We start from the raw sequence: 12,774 nt of genomic DNA, 5'->3' as shown, positions 1-12,774 counted from the left end.
GTTAACAATGGTTAGAATTTTTTACAATCAGATAATATAAAAGTTATACACGTTACATATCGTTGTAATCGTTACGACTTGAGGAACATTCATAACCAGTCAGTTTACCATAGGGCGAACGGCGTAAATGCAAAACTCCCCGAAATCAAAACAAATTCCTTTTTTTTTTTTTTCAATTTGACAGCACAAATTATTTTTTTCCAGTTTCGCAGCATATGTTATGGAAAAATAATGCCTGTCATTGCAAAGTACAATTGGTTTCGCAAAAAATAAGCGCTCATATACGTCTCTAGGTGAAAAAATGCAAGCGCTATGGACTTTTAAACATAAAGTGGAAAAAGCAAAAGTGCAAAAACGAAAATTTGCTTTAACCTTAAAGGGGTAGTGCGGCGGTAAAGAATTATTCACAGACTAACACACATTACAAAGTTATACAACTTTGTAATTTATGTTATGTCTGTGAATGGCCCCCTTCCCCGTGTCCCACCACCCCCACCCGTGTACCCGGAAGTGTGGTGCGCTATACTCACCTGTCACGTGCCGACACCCGCCTCCGATCTTCAGCGAGTGACGTTGTCTTCGGGCGGACGGCGAACAGCTCCGACTGTCCCGAATGCCAGCCGCGTCATCAGCCGCGATTGGCTGAGCATAACTGTGCTCAGCCAATCGCGGCTGAGCATAGTTGTGATGCGGCGGAGGGGGGGACAGGCGGCAGCGACTCGGCCGTCCGCTCGAAGATGACGTTTGGCACAAGATGGCGGACGGCCCTCGACTCGGATCAGGTAATGTATAATGCACCACACTTCCGGGTACACGGGTGGGGGTGGTGGGACACGGGGAACGGGGCGATTCACAGACATAACATACATTACAAAGTTGTATAACTTTGTAATGTGTGTTATTCTTTGAATAATTTCTGAGCGTCGCACTACCCCTTTAAGGGGTTAATACAGTTCTTAAAGAGGTTTAATTTCTTTAATATATAAAGAACTGTTGGACTCTTATATGGCTAGTAGGCCCCTGATGATTAAGGAGCAGTGGGAGGGCGATGTGGGCAAGATAACCGATGATCAGTGGTTGGATGTACTAGCCCTAACACCTAAATTGGCGGTCTCTAAGGCACATAGAATTTCCCCACTGTTCCTGATTCATTGGGTATATAGGATGCCTAGGTTTCTATATAGAATAGGGGTCCGCGCAGATTCTAAATGCCCACGGTGTGGTACAAACTATGCTCATCTTATACGCTTGATGTGGAGCTGTGTAGAACTGAAAGGGTATTGTCGGGAGGTGTTAGCCCTGATAAAGAGAGTCTATGGGGTAGAGATACCAGTTGAGCCCTTGTGGTGCATCCTGGGGTTAGTGTATGCAGAGGAAGAACCCACAGGTATAGAGTTGGCAATTTGCAGAATTAATTGATAGAATACATGCTGTTCTTCTGGAGAAGGGCATATACAAAATGAAAGGCTATGAAGAAATTTGAGACTATCGGAGGTCCCTCGATAGATACGCCTGGGATACCCTCTAGATTTCTTCAGAGGACCCCTATGGAGGCCTTCCTCCTGTTAGTGACAGAAGAGTGGGAACCGATAGGGGGACAGTGAGTTCCTAGAGGAGCATGTGCAATTTCCCATGTTGATGACGATGTTCATGATGATCTTTGCTGTTTTTTTCTTCCTCTTTTAAAGGAGAGGACTTGTGTGTATTTAGAAATGGACCAAAATGTAGCCATTAGATTATGATCATATGATCATTCATATGCGCCCAGGCCAGGTATGCCTTGGTATACATCTGCATGCCTTTTAATGCCATTGTATATCAGACACATACCTTCTTTAAATTGTGTGTACTTGGCCTTATATGCACAGTAAATTAAAAACACTCAGTTTCTATGTGTCATATTAAAAAAAAAAATGCCTGCCCTATTTTAAATATAATGCTTATCTAGCATAGAGAATGCTAAAAATGCTCAACAGAGATTGTTTTTAGTTTTTTTTTTTTTAAGCGTAAACTTATTTAAGTTAAGTCTAGCCAATGAGTGACATAATCAAGTTATGACAGGTCCCGGCATCCAGCCAGGGACCTATCATGCCTCGCCTCGGCCGGGGATTGCAGTGGTAGGTCTGCGTGTAAAGATGAACCAGTCGCAGTGCGAATGATGGGGAGGGCGGCATTTAATTATTTTCTTTTGATAAGTTAGGGAGATACATACCTTTCTAAAAACTTCCAGCTCTTCACTTCCAACCCTGTTTTCAGAACAGTATAATCTAGAAAAAGTCAACAGTTGTTGTTCTACATGCTCTTTATCATGAATTGGCTGACCCTTTTAATTTCCTATTTGAGTAATTTCGTGAGTGTCTGCTTGATAATTTACAATCCTTGCTAGAATTTTATTTGTTTTGCCCCTCTTCAACAAACGTATTTTGCCCTTTGAAAGAAAATTTTTGTTTTGTGTTTTTTAGTAAAATCCTGATATTTATACATCGTCCACATGACAGCACCACATGGAGGATGTCACCCTTGACCTAACAGGAACAGGAAATACAGAGAGAGGTTAAAAGGGCACTTCCCCAATCCCACCTCAGTGTTTTTCCTGTTCCTGTCAGGATCAAAAGGAATACAGAAGTTACCTGTGATCCTTCCCGGTCACGGGTCGGGACGATAGCCTCAGGTGGTGGTCCGGGGTGTTCCTCTGTTCCCCTCCAAGGTCCGGTCACGGCTCAGTGAGGGGTCCCTTGTGGATCTCTCGTGGTCCCAGTCTCCCTGCGGCGCTCAAAGCGGGTTGATGCAGGGAGACGATCCAGATTGCCGCTTCCCCTCGCGCGCTGCGGTGCGCCTGGGCCTACGCGCGCGGCGGATGTGACGTGCGGATGACGTCAGACGCCGGCGCACGCGTCCCGCATGGATTGCCGGGAGTGCGGCATGACGTCTTTGGGCGCCAAATTCAAAACGCCTATCGGAGGCGGACCGGAAGTTCGGCGGTAGCACCAGGTGACGCCAAGTTCAATCGGACCCAGCAGTATTTAATGGTGAGATGTCCAGTCCAGCTCTCTCTCTCTCTCTCCTTGCCACCATGGATTCTCCTGCTGCTATAGGAGAGGCTGCTGAGTCTACTGCTACTGCCGGCTCCGTGAGTTAACCCCTTGGGGTCTCTTTTACATAGGAAGCAATCCTTTTATGCTGATTCCTTCCCTATAATTGTATTTTTGGCTCTCTGCTTTCTCTTAGGGAGAAAAAGAGACACAAAAGAAACCAAAAAGTAGAAGATGTGTGGGCTGTAATGATAAGATACCTGATGATTATGCAAGACAACTGTGTAAAGTGTGCTACAATAAGCTGCATCCCTCCTCACGTGTATCCATCTCAGAGGAACTGCGCAAGGTTATCCGTCAGGAGATCAAATCTATATCTAAAACAAACCCCTCTACTTCTACTTCAGCTTCTGCTACCCCTCCCCCTGCTCCTCCACCCAAGAAGCGCAGATATGTTATATCAGATTCTGAGTCTGAACAAGAGAAGGAAGCTTCTGAGGAGGGTGAAATTCCTATTGATTCCACTCCTAAGGAGTCTGGGAAGTTTTACTTCTCCTCTGAGGATTCAGAAACCCTAATTAGAGCCATAAGAAGCGTTATGGGTATTGATGATTCTGAACAGCCTGTATCTATTCAGGATACTATGTTCGGAGGTCTTAAACCCAAGAAAAAGAAAGTTTTTCCCATTCACGAAAATATCAAAGATCTTATTAAAACTGAATGGAAGGAGCCTGAAAAAAGGCTGTTTATACCTAAAGAGTTCAGTAACAGATTAAATTTTGATGAAAAGGATACTGCAACATGGGCCAATATCCCTAAAGTAGACTTTCAAGTATCCAAGATATTAAAAAAGACAATGCTTCCTTTTGAAGATGCCTCTCAGCTAAAAGATGCAATGGATAGGAAAATGGAGGGACTACTAAGAAAGTCCTGGGAAGCCTCCGCAGCCATGATTAATCCTAACATAGCTGCTACAAATGTGTCTAGGGCGCTCTTCATATGGTTGGAGCAGTTAGAGGGCCACCTGGGAGGTACTACCTCGAGGGAGGAGATCCTTAAATCTATTCCTATGCTGAAATTGGCAACAAGTTTTCTGGCAGATGCATCTGCCGAATCAGTCAGAATTGCCGCAAAATCAGCTGCCCTCTCTAATGCAACCAGAAGGGCCCTCTGGTTAAAGAATTGGCAGGGTGATGCAACGTCTAAAATAAAGCTATGTCAAATTCCTTTTGAAGGTGATCTCCTCTTCGGCTCTTTCCTTGAAGAGATCTTGGATAAGGCGGCTGATAAGAAAAAGGATTTCCCTACACCCAAACAAGAGAAAGGTAAGAAACCTTTTCGTCACTATACACAGTACACCCACAGAAGGGATGAGTTTAAAGGTAAAGGCAAAGGAGGAAGATGGGCCTACCCAAAAGGAGGACGTGGCAGGGGATTCCTCCTTAATCCCTCTACTGAGGGAAAAAACAAGTGACAGCTCCAGAGTGGGGGGAAGGCTATCCTTATTCCACCGTCAATGGGAGAAGATAACAAACAACCAGTTCATCTTAAACATCCTGAAAAGTGGGTACTTAATAGACTTCTCCTCCCTTCCCCCCCAAAAATTCTGTATAACCCACTTCAAATCAAAACTAATGATGGATCGTGTGATGAAGGGGGTTCGGGATCTGCTACTATTAGGGGCAATCATCCCTGTTCCCCAGAAGGAAATCGGTTTGGGTCATTACTCAACCCTTTTCCTAGTCCCAAAACCCAATGGGACTTACAGGACAATAATCAATCTCAAGCCTCTAAACCGATCTATCAAACACAAGAAATTCAAGATGGAGACAGTGAAAACTACCATTCCCCTCATACATCAGGGGGCATCACTAGCAACCTTAGACTTGAAGGATGCTTACTTCCATATACCCATTCACCCTGCGCATCAGAAATACCTCAGATTCGCAGTTCAGACACAGCATCGACTAGTACACTATCAATTTCAAGCCCTACCGTTCGTAATCTCATCAGCCCCATGGCTATTCACAAAGATTATGTTGGAAGTAGTAGCCTATCTAAGGAAACAAGAGATAACTATTGTTCCATATCTGGACGATCTCCTGTTAATCGCTCCATCTCCATCTATCCTTTCTATACAGATTCAGATAACTATTTCTATCCTACAGGATCTCGGCTGGATAATAAACCTGGACAAATGAGATTTAACACCAGCCTGCAGGAAGAGATTCCTGGGAATGATCCTGGATTCAAACCTGCAGAAAACTTTCCTGCCTCAAGACAAGGTGAATGTGTTAATGACAAACATTGCCTCCTTCAGGAAGAAAAAATCCACCACAATCCGGAAGGCCATGTCGCTCTTGGGTTCTATGACCGCTACCATCCCAGCAGTACCTTGGTGCCAACACCATGTTCGCATCCTACAGGGCGATATACTTCATGTGTGGAACAGATCCCCCTTAACATTGGACAAACGGATGACGATTTCACAAAAAGTGAAGATTTCGCTCCTCTGGTGGCTGAAGGAGTCCAATCTACAGAAAGGTTGCCCTTGGATTCTGGATCCAGTAGTCACGGTGACCACGGATGCCAGCCAATCAGGTTGGGGTGCTCACATTCAGGGCTTTCACTTTCAGGGTCGTTGGTCGGAAGAAATCAGTGCCCAGTCCTCCAACTTTCGAGAACTGGCTGCAGTCTGGGAGTCTCTGAAAATGGCGGAATACCTGCTCCTCAACAACCATATAAAGGTCTATTCGGACAACTCGACGGTGGTAGCATATCTTCGCCACCAAGGAGGGACAAGATGCAAACTTCTGCAGCTGCTATCCAGAAAAATCTTCTCTTGGGCAGAAGGCAAGGTGAGATCTATCTCAGCAGTCCATCTAAGGGGAGTGGACAACAAACTGGCAGACTTTTTAAGTCGCAAAATAATACACCCTGGGGAATGGGAACTCAGTTCCCAGATCTTCTATCAACTTGCAGACAGATGGGGTTTTCCACAGGTGGACCTGTTCGCCTCAAGATCCAACAGGAAGACAGAAGAATTCTTCAGCCTGAACCTTCGGGATTATCCAACAGCATTGGATGCTCTTCAACAAGACTGGAATTTTCATCCGGCCTATGCGTTTCCTCCTCTACCTCTCATCCCGAGAGCTCTACAAAAGATACGCTCCAGCGATACCACGGTCATCTTCATAGCTCCCCACTGGCCAAAGAGGAGTTGGTTCAGTCTCCTATCCTCCATGTCAATCCAGGAGCCCTTTCCGCTTCCTCTCAGAGCAGATCTCCTATCCCAGGGACCTCTTCATCATCCGGACCTTCAAAACCTCCATTTAACTGCCTGGCTACTGAGAGGTCCATCCTCACAGCCAGAGGTTTGTCCTCTAGAGTAGTAAATACTCTTATGAAAAGTAAAAAAGAAATAACATCTGCCATATACCTTAAACAATGGAAGAAGTTTTGCTCCTGGTGTGGAGATCCGCCTCCGGATTTGACAAAACCAGACATTCCTAAAATATTGGACTTTCTACAAGCTGGATTAGACAAGGGTCTCTCCTTAAGTACCTTGAAGGTTCAGGTCTCAGCTTTAGGATGCATTTATGATACCAGAATTGCAGAGCATCAGTGGATCAGAAGATTCTTCAGGGCAGTATCCAGAATCAAGCCGAAGATAAAAAATCTAACAGCGCCTTGGGACTTGAATACTGTTCTCTTGGGCCTCTCAGACAGACCATTTGAGCCCTTACATGAGATCTCTTTAAAATTACTTACCATCAAAACCGCCTTTCTTATTGCTATAACAACAGCAAGGAGGGTAGGAGAGATTCAAGCCTTATCTATTATGCAACCCTACTGTACCATTCTAGATGACAAAATAGTATTTAAATTAAATCCTGTTTTTCTACCAAAAGTTGTGACCAATTTTCACAGGTCCCAGGATATTGTCATTCCTTCATTCTGTGACAATCCGAAAAATGAGAAGGAAGAGTCATTTCATCGCCTGGACGTAAGACGTGCTATTCTTCAGTACCTGGAAACCACAAAACCGTGGAGGAAAGATGAAAACCTGTTGGTCCAATTTCAAGGTCCTAACAAAGGTAAAAAAGCCTCCAAAGGTTCTATAGCCCGTTGGATCAAGACTGCCATCTGTGAGTCTTACTCGGCCAGAGGAAAAGAAGCTCCATCAGGTCTCAAAGCTCATTCTACCAGAGCCACTGCAGTCTCCTGGGCAGCCAAATCAGCAGCCTCTCTTGAACAAATTTGCAAGGCTGCTACCTGGTCCTCGCCTCATACCTTTTTCAGGCATTACCGGCTGGACGTGGGTACTTCCCAAGACATGGCTTTCGGGAGAAAGGTGCTACACGCTGTGGTCCCGCCCTGAAAGTCTAAGTTGGTATGTCTCCATGTGGTGCTGTCATGTGGACGATGTATAAAGCAAGAATTATTACTTACGATAATTCACTTTTTATGAGTCCATCATGACAGCACCCTTAGATTTCCCTCCCTATGTGTTGTTGATCCTATGGTTTCGTTATAATAACACTGAGGTGGGATTGGGGAAGTGCCCTTTTAACCTCTCTCTGTATTTCCTGTTCCTGTTAGGTCAAGGGTGACATCCTCCATGTGGTGCTGTCATGATGGACTCATAAAAAGTGAATTATCGTAAGTAATAATTCTTGCTTTCTTCTGCGCTGCCTTGAGGTTTTTCCATGCCTCCTGAGTTCCTACAGCTCCCAATACTTTAGTACACTGGTCTGCTTCCTCCCTTACCTCATTTTCCCTCTTACTAAAAGATTATTTACAGATTTTAATTTGCTTAGTCAATGCTCCTAACATGCTTTGAAGGTGTCTCATACAATTAGGGAGTTTATATGCTTTATTAATTTTTCCAAAAGAAGTCTATCTCCTTTTGTATAACTTCCGTCTTTATCACTGCTAGCCAGTAGGGATTAATGGTGCTGTAACTAATGGTCAACCCCTCACCTTTGTTGCTGTACCTGATCTCTGTCTCCATTGTCCACCATTACCGTAACTGTATTTGCCCATTACTTTAGCTGATCATCGTCTGTCCTCTGATTGCTGTTGGTGTACGTGATCTGCGCTCCTGTTACTGTACCCAGTCATTGCTCCGGTTACCATACAAGTTGCTACTTGACACTACTGTTATTGTGAAGCTTGATAAAAATTTGCTATAAAACTTCTAAGCCCTATAGAAGCCTAAAACATGTTTTAGAACAAATTGCCGACGTTTTAAAATGTTTTTGACATTTTATAGTATTTCACATAGAAAGGGTTAATGTATTGAATTTGCTACTAACGTGAAGTACATTTTGTCATGAGAAAATACTCTCATAATCACTTAGATAAGTTTGCGTCATTTATTTATTAGCACATAAAACGAGTCCAGTCACATTTGAAAAATATGTCCTAGTCCTTAACACCAAAAGTGGCTGCAGAGCTTAGGGTTTAAAGAGTTAAACTGGCACATAGACCGGGGACCCCTTCATGTACCACCTCCCTTTTCCTAAAGGGCACACACTCCAGCCATTACCTCATCTCTTATGCTACAAGTGCCTCCATTGCTCTGAAAATTATTTACTAAGTTGTTTAGTAAAAACTGTTCCATCTTACTTAACTGTGTTTCCTACTCATCGGAATACTTAAAGGAAACTTGACCTTTCTTTCATTCTGCCTGAACCATGAATAATCGGGGTGATCCCCAGCTGCTTCTTCCTGTCCCACCAGCCCTAATTGATAGATCTTTTCTTGTTTGGGTATAGGGAGGGATCTATCCATCAAGGTCAGCCAGGCAGGGAGAGCTCACTGGGCACTGCCCTGATGACCTGTAGCTCAGGCAGCATGAAAGTGATAACCGGTTCCCTTTATTATGAAGGGCACCCAACAATAAACGCAAACATCTTAACCTTTGTTGTTCGTTACACCTACACCTCTGTGTTAAACACCAAGGACAACATATTGAACACGTCAAATAGTTGTGCATCACCGGGAATGTTCCCAGTTGTTGCAAATTTCTGAACCTTAAGATATATTGCAGATCTGATGGCAGTAATCTTTCTGGGACAATTCCAGCCTTCTTTGATATGCTTCATACCTTCCCATTGGAAAAACTTGTTCTGGATCCAGTATGATGGCCGCTTCAAAACAGTAACCATGTTCTGGACATAGCCTAAAACATACAGACCCTCACCCATTACTCGTTGGGATATTCTGTTGTGTCATACATACTATTATAATGTGAACACATGGTTAAAACCTTTCGGTCGTTCTCCTGCATAGTTGCGCTGACTAGAGTCTTTAAGTCTTTGCTAGCACAAGGCGTTTATTTTGTTTAAAGCTGAGGTTACATTAAAATGCAATTAAAATGTATTGTTAATTTTGCCAAATTTCTACCCCTTGTGTGAGTTTATCTAAAGCTTCATGTGCCTGTGCCTAAGCTCTAAGCTGATAGACTAGGAAATGCTTCCTTGAGATTTCAGAGGATTAAACAGTGATATATAAGCCTTTTTGAGCCTTACCTGACTGCAATTTCCTGACCACAGTAACTGCTTTTAAGTTATTCCTATTAAAAGTGATAGCTTTATATGACACGGTCCGCATTCTGAGGGCTGGAACATCAAATCCAGGTTCAAAGGGAGAGCAAGCTTGGTGACGTCAGCCACGCAACTGAATCACTGCTGCAAGTATGGGAAGACATTAGCTTTTTACCTGTGCTGCAATGAGGTTCGCAGTAAGTATTCAGATATCCATTATTAGGTAAAGCTGCCTTATTTGTACAAATAAGGGGAATTTTTATTTTTTATTTTTGCTAATCATCATGTAAGGAAAAAATATTTATTGTGGGAAGGGCCAATCTATAACTCCATAGCTCACGTGTCTTACAGTAGTTTAGGTTGGGCTCATAGTATAGGGCTGTTGTGAGCCTACGATGTGACTTTAACTGACCCAAACGTGCTGGAAGGAGCAGAAGCTACATGCAAGGAAAAGTGGTCAGCCCATACAGAACTCAAGGGGTATAATCAGTTTAACAATTATATTTACTTGTTCAAGAGAAATTCTTCGACTGCTGTTGTGCATAGTTTATCTTTGGGTAGGGGATGTTGTACTTGACTATGTAAAAAAATATATCCCTCTGCTTTTTAAAGTTTCCCTCTTATTGCAACTTACATCATCGTTTTCGGAAGAACTGCGGGAGGAGCCAATATCGGTCTTCTTCTGTGCCCAGTTGACAGTGGCGCTCAGTCCAGTATTAGATTTCGGAAAAGGTTTAGGCATTTTTCTCAACTGATCAGAATATTATGCCTGTAAAGCATTAGAATACATTGAAAATTATTTTTCTTGTAGTTGATTATATATATGGATTGTGAATTATAGAACTTTTTTTTTTTTTCTAAAATGGATTCTGTTGAAAATCGTACTAAACATTTTGGGCATAGGGGTAATGCTCTGTAACAACTAACCATAGGAAGAGTAGCTCTGAGGCCACGTTCACACATACTGCAAGTCCTGCAGCGAAATCTGCTGCAATATGCTGTACAGTAATGCCCCATGGTTCTGCTTTTAAAATCCACTGTGAGAATGCAGAGCCATAGGGCATGGGCTCGTCTGTGTAGATTGCCTGTGAAAGTGCACTAATGGAAATAGTGAAAAGAAAAAAAAAATGAAAGTTGTAAATGGCTTCGCAGAGGAAGGAGAGATGTGGAGAGATTTTTTTTTTATAGCTGGGAGAGTTACATTGCCATTTTACCTGTGCCAATACAGCACTTCATTAAAGAGTGTTTCTATATAACCACATGGCATCAAAAAAGAATCTTGGCAGATGATCCGCCTATTGACCTGGGGTGAGCCGCAGTGTCCCATGCACATTGCTTATAGATCCTGACGAGTTGGGTTCCTTGTGTGCACTTCAAATGTTTGAGGTTATGTTTATTTTTTTTCCTTTATTTGTTACTTATATTTTATTTGCAACGGCAGGTATCTTCTCTTTATTTGCTTTCCAATTGTATTGGGTGGCAGAGAATCCGCAAAATCACTTGCTATCATCTCCCCAATCCTGGTAGATTGTGCACCTGAGACTTTACGCTTTAAAGGACCGCAAATGACAAGTCTTTAACCCCTTCATGTCAGCAATACGTAGCTATACATTCCTGCTGCACATACCAAGTGCAGCAGGAACATATATGCACGTTCCTGACACTGAAGAGGTTTGATGTGTGCGGGACCGCTGCAGTGAGAGAGCAGTCCCACACACATCAGTGTGTCCGGGGCCGGAGGTAATGACAAGCATCTGCGATCCCGCAGCTGCGACTCATTAACCCCGTAAACGCCGCAATCTATAGCGATTGCAGCGTTTAAGGTACACAGTGACAGAACAAGCATCTGTCACTGAGTGATCGGGACAGATGCAAACTGGGTCCCAATCGCATGTACCAACGGGCGGGGGTAAGCCTCCGTCCTGCTCTCAGGCAGGCTCTGTGCACTGATTGCTGATAACACTTATCTATGCTATGCTATGGAATAGCATAGATCAGTACATGCAGTCTAATGATTGCATGTTTTACTGTGAAAAAAAGTGTAGTAAATTATTATTTTTTTAATATTAACCCATTATACCCCCCAATAAAAGTTTAACCTCTTAAGGACATATGACGTACCCCTACGTCATATGTCCTCACTTGCACTTCAAAGCGGGGCCGCGCGGCGGCCCCGCTTTGAAGTGCCGCGATCCCGGGTGCCGCGTGTAGCCCGGGACCGCCGCTATTAGCGGGCACGGTCTGATCGCCGTGCCCGCTAATTAGCTAATCGGAGGCAGCTGTCAAAGTTGACAGCTGCCTCCGATTACCGGAGGCAACGTTTCCCTGGTGTCTAGTGGGGGAGATCGCTCCTCCGGGACCTTGTCCCGGAGGAGCGATCTCCGTTACTGATGCCGGCCGGGGACGCGTCCAAGATGGCGCCGTCCTCGGCTCGGCACTTGTTTGTTTTCGGCTGCAGCAGCCGAAAGCAAACGAGTGCCGATCTCATGGATCTCTGCAGCATATCTATGCTGCAGAGATCTCAATGAGAGATCCAAGTGTATATACTAGAAGTCCCCTAGGGGGGCTTCTAGTATATGTGTAAAAAAAAAAAAAAAGTGTTGTTAATAGTAAAGAGCCCCCTCCCCTAATAAAAGTCTGAATCACCCCCCTTTTCCCAGGTTTTAAATAAAAGTAAACAAATAAATAAATAAACATGTTTGCTATCGCCGCGTGCGTAATCGCCCGAACTATTAATTAATCACATTCCTGATCTCGTACGGTAAACGGCGTCAGCGCAAAAAAATCCCAAAGTGCAAAATTGCGCATTTTTGGTCGCATCAAATCCAGAAAAAATGTAATATAAAGCGATCAAAAAGTCGTATATGCGCAATCAAGGTACCGATAGAAAGATCACATCATGGCGCAAAAAATGACACCTCGCACAGCCCCATAGACCAAAGGATAAAAGTGCTATAAGCCTGGGAATGGAGCGATTTTAAGGCACGTATATTGGTTAACAACGGTTTTAATTTTTTACAGGCCATCAGATACAATATAAGTTATACATGTTATATATCGTTTTAATCGTAACGACTTGAGGAACATGCATAACAAGTCAGTTTTACCACAGGGCGAATGGCGTAAAAACACATTTCCCCCAAATAAAAGAAATGGGTTTTTTTTTTCAATTTCACCACACTTTGAATTTT

At 43.6% G+C, this 12,774-nt stretch overlaps 1 protein-coding gene across 8 annotated transcripts in view; it reads left to right on the top strand.

Moving 5' to 3' along the window:
• The window catches only part of TSPOAP1 (TSPO associated protein 1), a 127,114-nt gene that overhangs the window by 32,577 nt on the left and 81,763 nt on the right, over positions 1-12,774 (top strand). The gene's annotated exons all lie outside the window — the stretch shown is intronic.

Source organism: Dendropsophus ebraccatus, chromosome 11 (genome assembly GCF_027789765.1).
Source record: "Dendropsophus ebraccatus isolate aDenEbr1 chromosome 11, aDenEbr1.pat, whole genome shotgun sequence".
Taxonomy (NCBI): Eukaryota; Metazoa; Chordata; class Amphibia; order Anura; family Hylidae; genus Dendropsophus; species Dendropsophus ebraccatus.
The sequence above is the reverse complement of the archived record's forward strand: the minus strand, read 5'-3'. Positions and strand labels throughout refer to the sequence as shown.